Source organism: Nicotiana sylvestris, chromosome 9 (assembly GCF_000393655.2).
Source record: "Nicotiana sylvestris chromosome 9, ASM39365v2, whole genome shotgun sequence".
Classification (NCBI taxonomy): Eukaryota; Viridiplantae; Streptophyta; class Magnoliopsida; order Solanales; family Solanaceae; genus Nicotiana; species Nicotiana sylvestris.
Window position 1 is genome coordinate 138,624,863 of NC_091065.1, and position 8,414 is coordinate 138,633,276.

An 8,414-nucleotide genomic window follows, 5' to 3' on the forward strand; every position below is an offset into this window, starting at 1 on the left:
AGATTGTGGTGTTGATTTTGCTGGATACTCATCTGAAGAGGCAGATCATGAGGTTGATCAGGAGAGTGCAGGTAAAGAATTTGATTCAATAACACTGCCTAAACCAGATGGTATACCAAACGCGAGCCACAAAAGCATGTTAAATCTCAATGCTCCAGCTTTCATTCCCAGGTACTCTCCAGTTGCTGCTCTAAAAGTCAAGGATGCAGTAGCTGGAAAAATAGTTCAAAATGCAGCCACACCTAGTAACCAGATTGATCCAGCTGGTCGAAAGTATGGGCAGCAGCAGCTGAATGCAAACACCTCAGGAGCTATAGTCACACTTCCAACTGGTGGACAGCAGCAGCAGGATACAACGCCACCAGCTATCACTTTGCAGGATGGAAAGTTGCTTGATGCATTGCAGCAGCAGAATGAAAACAATGCAGGAGCAGCAGTAACTTCTTCAACTGCTGGACAGCAACAGTTATCTATAAGGGTACCTGTTATCACGATGGAGGACAGAAAGCTACTTGATGCAATGGTAAGTGCTAAGCCCCTAAATTCTCTAAATACAAATCAAGTTGGTAGCACTGGGCGTGGAGATTGGACCAGCAACCAGGTGAAAGGCACAAAACAAAGTCAAAATAAGGCAACTATGGTTAACAGACAAGATGGAAATGGTTTGATGGCACAAGAATTTTTACAAGACATGCCAGATCCAGTAACTGTGGGTAGAGATATGTATGAGGAAGGAGAAGAAGATGCAGTTTTGAAAGAATGTCGCGCACATGCAACAAGAAAAGGTGATTTATCGCCTATGCAAAGCGGAAAAAATAGGAAATCTCATACAAGGAAAAATAGTTGGGACGACAAGGTTAGTGATTTTTTAAATATTAGGCGACCTCCAATGAGAGTTGCCAAACAAAAGCAGGCTGCCCCAACTACATCAACGAGGTCCAACCGTTCAAAAACGAAATGATGATTTTTAATACATTTTGAACACGGTTGAGGAAAACAACAAAGAATTACAAATTGAAGATTTTATAAGTTTGCAAAAGAAGGTACATGAACCAAATTGGTACTTAATTCTATTATACCACTTTATTAGTATTCTCATTTGTAATATCATCACAGAGTATGTTATAAACTCTGTGATGATCATTGAATATTTAGTACTCTCCAGTTCTTATTTTTTACATGTGTGCTAGTAGGTAAGGCCTTTTCTCTGCCTCAATAGGATTAGTAGGGTAAGGTTTAGCCCGGTTTGAGTTGCCTTGGTACTATGCCTTTGGAAAAATATCCACACGGCTATGAGATTATATGCCCTCGTGAGACTTTGCCGGCAGCTACACCATGAATCCTCTACATGAGGCTGCCATCATAAGGCAATGTGAGGCGCAGAGGAGTGATTATATAGCCAAGACATATGGGTAACAATACCGGTGCTATTGTCCCCCTTATTTGTACTGTTCCTAATTGTTGTATTTTTCTTTTCTTTCAATAATAAAAAATTATCCCTAGGCGCTTGCCTAGCGGATTGCCAAAAAAAAAAGGCCATGCTTTTGAAGTGTTGCTTTAGAAGCCACACTTCAAAAGTGTGGCCTATAATGTACAAAGATCACGCTTATGCATACCCCTTTTACTAACGCTTTTTAAGTCCTACAACAACACTTTCAAGCGTAGTTTCTGCAAGAATCCATGTAAAGTGCGATTTTTTTTATTTTATAAAATTACATTTTTTTTAATATCCCAAGTAACCACATATATTGCCTAACATATATTACCAGATATTTTGAGATCATTGCTAAGCATGAAGATCTCAAGAACTACATCAAATAACAAATAACAAAAAAAAAGTTCAAATGCGTACACTTATATACCATGTACTACATTAACTAGTAAATTCAATTGTTCAAAGGTGCAACCTAACAATAATTAAAAAAAAATTGATGTATCATGATAACACTTTACCCATATTAATCAATTTAAGTTAGCATCTATTACAAACCTCATTTGATATACCCTTAGCTACAAGTTTATTTTCTAATACATGACTAGTTTAACACCTTCCACGTCATCTCCTGATTTTGTAACCGATTCATTTCTGTAAAGCTTGACCTCACCATTAATCTAATCAGCGTGTGAGCTTTTCTTGTTCAAACCCATAGAAACTTCTGTAGGTTTGTAAGCCTTAAGTTCCTCATTTGCATTTTCTTTATTCTCTTTAGCAGCTCTGCCTTCCAATACCTGCAATTGAGACAAACAAAGATGCATTGTTTGTTATACCCTGTAAATAATGTGAAAAAATTATATCTCCATTTCAGCTTCCAATATATATTATAAGATGGGTACTGTAAAGATGTACATACATCTATTTAATATATTACAAGATCAATAGGGAGAACAAGATTTGAGGTCATTACATGTTTACTGTTGTTTGAAGAAAAAGTCACCTGGTGGAAGGCCAAAATAAGATTGAATCTTATCACACATGGAGGATGATCATAATAGCTTACACAGAAAGATAATTGATAACTAAATATAATGTTTTTCAATAATATCATGAAGCCATTATGGTACTAATTAGCCAGTACAAACACTAGGAGACAAGAACGAGATACACTTCCCACGGGAATTTATTAGGAAGTAGTAACAATTACCTATATTGTTTTCATATAGATTGAATTATGATGAAGTGAATAAACAAGCTGGAAGCCACTAATAATATGATTAACATACTAAAAGTGTAACGACCTACTTACATATAAAATCAAAAATAATTAAATAAGTAAAACAAAAAGCCAAACTGTTCAGGAAATGCTTATTTAGTTTTGTCTGCTGATGTTTACTCATCCAGGTAAAAGCCATGTGCATTTTTTAAAATTAATGGTGACAGTTACCAACTATTTAATTACTAGGAATAGCATGAAGCAAGTTGTCAAAAATATAACAATCACCTGGCCAAATGCAGAGCCTGGGACAACAACAATTCCGGTGGCATTGAGGAGGCGTCGAGCATAAAAGGCATCTGGTGCAGTTTTAGCTTCTTCTGCTGCTTTTATTGCTTTAGCAAGTAAGTTAATACATAGAAATAGATACATTGCGCCCTATGCTTTATTGCATGTTACTCCCTCCAAACTGTTGAATGCATCTTCTAGTGTCTGTTGACAAATTAGTCAAAAAAGAAATTGCCAAACACAGAAGAAAATAGAAAATGTATCAATTTGACAGATAGAAAACACCAAAAGGAAGCAAACATTTAGATATACCATTTTTGATAAGCTGAAATGAAACTCTAGAGGAAATTATTTTGGGACAACTTTTATTTGAGAAAATTTCAGACATCATTTCTGCTTCCTACTTTAACCAGCTCTTCTTTTCAGATGCAAGGTTCATGATAAAAAAAAACAACTTCCACTACTTCACTAAAACAAACTAGTTTATTATCTAGTCACCGCTAGTTGTATATGCTGATGCTACTGACCTTTGCACGCCTTGCCAAGGATGAGAGTATCGCTTCTTTCTCAGCAATAAAAGACTGATATGATTCATCATCCAGATAACACAGATATAAGGAACCCGCAGCAAGCTTCTAAGTTAATAGTCAGAGTAGAGTGCATATCACTGTAATGACATCTAATGTTTAGCTCACCACATTAAAAAGTATGATACACCTACATAAATTAAACCATTGAGGTACTCGTGCTTGTTATAGATTCTATAACCACCACTACCAAAATATTTGACTGGCAACCACACTCCTATTAAGATGCACCTCAATCCCGAAGCTATATGTGGTCGTCTCAATATCAATTTTACATGCAATGCCATGTATTACACAAACAGCATTACCAACCTTTGGAGAGCTCATGACGAGGCTTTCAAGAAAGAGAAAGACCGCCAACAAGAGAGGGATGGATGGAGCTAGTACGATCTACCTTTTGACACATACTGAAAAGAAACTAAAGAGATGTCCTTTTCTCCAAATCCCATAGAGCGAGGAATTTTCTTAAACGAGTGGAACTGCTTCTTAAGCACATAAACATTTTCCTGATACACCTGCATGAGTTCCACAAGATATGAGAGGCTTACAATTTTAGAATAAATTGCACAATACTCAGGAATGAAACAATTGTGACCTCCCCTCAAACAAGTGCATGGAAGTAAAAGAATTTGCCAGAATCAAGCAAAGAAGCATCTAGAGGGAAATAAATATTCACTTCATCCGCCAAAAGAACGAGGCCTTCTTTCTTGCAGAATTCCACAATAGCTCGTTGGTTGGCCTCAACAAGAACTTAAGGTATACATAGAAGCTATTCATGCTACATGTACACATTTTAAAATTTTATTGGGAAAGGGAAGACAAACATTTTCCACCACAGTAGGTTCTTCCAAAATGACGAAGAGCAATGATGAGATTCCAAAATCTAATAAATCATTACCTGCCCTGCTGGGTTGCCTAAATTGATCACAACCAAAGCCCTAACTTTAATACCATTGGATTTTGCAGTTTTCAGTTGATTCTCAAGCTATGAGATCTCCAGTCCCCATCCCGTTTCTTTATCAAGATAATAGCGAACCTAAAATACCAGATAAAAGCATACATAAGAGGCTCATGTGTCACCTTCAACTGAATAGTAAGCCAATCAGGTCAGCTCTCATTAATAAACGTTTACAATAATCTCTTTCAGAAGTAGGTTAATCTAGCCTATTAAGGCCAACTATACAACTAGAACTGATCAACTTTAAATTGAAGCAAATGCACATACGAGAGTGCCACCATAGAGGGCAATTGAAGCAGAATAAAGTGGATGGGGGATGGGTCAGAGAATTCCATCATTCTCTGACCCAATGAGCAACTGCATCATCATGTGAACCTGAATAGAGGATGAAGAATCAACATTATCGACACCTTGTTATTCTTTTAGTTACTTCTCTCAATGATGCACGAATAACTTTTTGAGATCAACATAATTACCGCTGGGCTTGCACCATCAGTCAAGAAAATATCATTTGGGTCAGTAGGGAAGCCATCACGAGCTTCGATACCAGAAGCAATTGTATCATGTAATCCTTTGACACCCCGGAGTTTAGCAAACACAAAAATAAGTTCTAGGAGTATACTGGCTGCAAATCTAGGACATTATAATAGAAGATATTGTCACCTGACTGTGGTTGTATGCACCTGTCACATTGCCAGGAATTTGGCTGAGGATCTGGAAAGCTCGTTTTATTGAATCCGCACTACAAAGCAAAGAGAGAATGAAAGACATCAAATAACAATTTCTCATAGTTTCTGACTGGTTTTATGAGACGTAGTTCCTTATCATAGGTAGCATGACAATGCTATTTAGACCATAAAATCATGTAGAACATGGCTGAAGTTGATTCAAATTCTTCACCATACTCCTTTATATTGGTGACGATGTTCCAATAAATGTCTAGGCAAAAAGTTTTTGCTTCTACTTAGGTGTAAATTCATAATCAATACCATGATATTTATGAAACAGAAAAGCTCAAAGAAAGAACCTATCAACTAAAACATACAAGCTTTTGAATAACAAAAAGTGAATGACTATAATTCAATAATAACACTACATTGCACTGATTTCACAAAATAAGGAAAGTAAGAGTTTGATTATAGCCACTTGCATTTTTTAGAAATACCAGTTAATATGTATACAGTTTGAAGCTAAAAGTGAAACAATACCCACAGGCAGTAGGTGCAAATAAAACAGAGTCATCAATTTTCTCAAAGTGTTCACGATCAAATATATTAACTTGGAGCTTCTCAGTCATCACAACCTTCCACATTTTATTGATCTAATACATTTTGCTTTTCTCAGGCCTCAAAAACATTACTCGATATGTCAAGATAACAAGAAATAGCATCAAGTCATCACTCTCATAGTTCACTTTTGCTAACTTACATCAATTACAATAACAATCACATCACTTGGTTTTATAAGTTGGACTTTGACTTCAAAACACTAAGAAGAAGAATATCATTAATATTCAGATGCAAATTATTTACAATACAACAAGGACAAAAGCTTCCATCAGTAGCAAGAGATTCAACTGTGCCATGTTTGAAAAATACAGGGGAAAACATTGGGCTTATGAAAATTAGACATGTTAATTCCACTTCTTCAGACATCTCTAGAAACTAAGGCGCATGAATTGTTTCATTGCGCTACAAGGTGCAGGGAGGTTGATAGACAAATTTCATACCTGAACAGACCTTGTGTTTCACTTTTGTCCAAAATAACAAGAAGGTCACATATTGCAAATTTCACTTTTGCCCAAAATAACTGGATGGTCACATAATGCAACGACCTAAATAAAGGAATCCACCTTAGACATTTCTCGACGAGACAAGTAACATAATCTAGAATCAAACAATTTATTCCTACCTCCCTAAAGAAAGTAATAGGCTGCTGACCTAAGTATTGAAGGATTTCCAACATTGCAGTACAAGATCTGCATAAATTAGAGGAATGTAAGAAACGATCAAGACAACAATAACACGCCAGGTCACCTATATTACTCTTTGATACAAGGGATAGAAGAAAAATTGTTGAGATCTGCAATATTAACCCTAACAGGAGTATTTCAACCCACTCTACTCTACTTTACTCAATCTGCTAAAAGATAAGAGAAGAGCCCTCAACTTTGCTTATGGAATTTTAGGAAAGAAGAATGAGGAGATTCTTATAGTGCTCAGAGATTTAGAGTTCAAAGAAGATGATTGGGTATTTCTGAAGGTTTCCCCTATGAAGGGCATCATGCTATTTGGAAAGAAGGGAAAATTGAGTCCTAGGTATGTCGGACCATACAGAATCGTTCAGAGGATTGGTCAGGTGGCATACAAGCTCGAGTTACCACCCGAAATGTCCTTAGTACACCCGGTCTTTAATGTGTCCATGTTGAGGAAGGTAGTGGGAGATCCGTCCACTATTGTGCCAGTTGAAACTTTGGAGGTAAATGAAGAACTGTCATATGAAGAAGTTCTAGTTGTCATTCTTGATAGGCAGGTTCGGAAATTGAGAAATAAGAAAATTGCATTCGTGAAAGTATTATGGCGGAACCAACAAGTTGAGGAAACAACTTGGGAAGCCGAGGATGAAATGAAAAGGAAGTATCCACATTTGTTTGAATAGTCATGTAATAGCTTTTATGCATTTTGCTCCTATGAACTCTCATCTTTAGACTTGATCTACGTAAAACTGTCCTGTTTCGGTTATAGGTTGGCCATGCGGCCATGGTTAGTATTATACGAGTTAATTTATGCCTTATGTCTATGGAATATGTATGTGCGGTTAGGATATGTTTCTGGGGCTCCCTAACAGGTGGATAGGCTTAAATACAGAGGAAATTCTGGCGAAATTTTCAGAAATTTAGGGAGTTAGCTAAATTTGGGGTCTATGAATATGTTTCAGGTTGTAAAGAGCAAAAGATTATACAAAGACTACTAATAAGTGAACCTTGATCCTCATTTGAGGACGAATGATCTTAAGTGGGGGAGGATGTGAGGCCCCGTGAAAATTTTCATTCTAAACCCGAAAGCTCGTAGTGGCAATTAGGACCATGTATTAGTGATGTGTAAAGTTCTTCGCGGCGAGCTTGCTCGCCACGGTTCCGACCTTTTTGACTAATCTATGCTCTAAAAAGTCAAGAAATAATGTTTTCCAGAAAAGTGTGATTCTGTGATCGAGAATGCGGTTGCACATTAGGTATACGGACAGCATAGACGCCGCAAAGTGAGTCAGTGTGTTCGTCAATTTGAGGTCAACTATGCGGTCGATTATGCTATTGCATAACCGATATGCGGACCGCATAGTCGTCACATAATTCCATTGGTATTTTGTAAGAAGCAGTTCTGCGGTGCATTATGCAACCGCATAACGGGTATGCCGACCGCATTTATGCCGCATACCCAGACAGTGTGTTCAAGTTTTGGGGAGTGTTTTTGCAGTCCATTATGCGGACCGCATGTCGACTTTGCTATCGCAGAAGGCGATCGCAGATCTGACTCGGGGCTCCAATTTTCTAAATTTTAAACCTGACCCCCTATCGTTATATTCGGTGTAATAGCTCATTTTAAGCCTATTTCCTGATATTTCTAGAGTGAGAGAGAGGGGTCTAAGAGAGGGAAAGTGCTTCTCATCAAATTACTCCATGAATCCTTGGTAAATCATTGAAGATAATCAAGTGAGGGACCTAAACCCTCATCCCAAGAGGTAAGGCTTCATCATCTCAGCTCTTATTTTTATACTTAGCTATAAGGGGGTTATTAGTGAGGTAATTCATTGGTATAAGAGTGGATTTCTTGCATGCATATCAAACCTTAGAGTTTCTTGCATGCATATCAAACCTTAGAGTGTTGGGGGTAGTGAACTAAAAAAAAGCAATTGGGGTATAGAATGATAGAA

At 37.2% G+C, this 8,414-nt stretch overlaps 1 long non-coding RNA gene and 1 pseudogene across 1 annotated transcript; both read right to left on the reverse strand.

The window, feature by feature from the left end:
- Window positions 1-1,994: 1,994 nt before the first annotated feature.
- LOC104215690 (uncharacterized) lies at window positions 1,995-3,553 on the reverse strand. The gene is made up of 3 exons (XR_011402428.1): window positions 3,467-3,553; window positions 2,940-3,143; window positions 1,995-2,229 (listed from the first exon to the last, which is right to left on the reverse strand). It is a non-coding gene; the product is annotated as an uncharacterized lncRNA (long non-coding RNA).
- Window positions 3,554-3,906: 353 nt separating this feature from the next.
- Window positions 3,907-6,468, reverse strand: LOC104215698 (alanine aminotransferase 2, mitochondrial-like; annotated as a pseudogene).
- Between the last annotated feature and the right edge of the window lie 1,946 nt (window positions 6,469-8,414).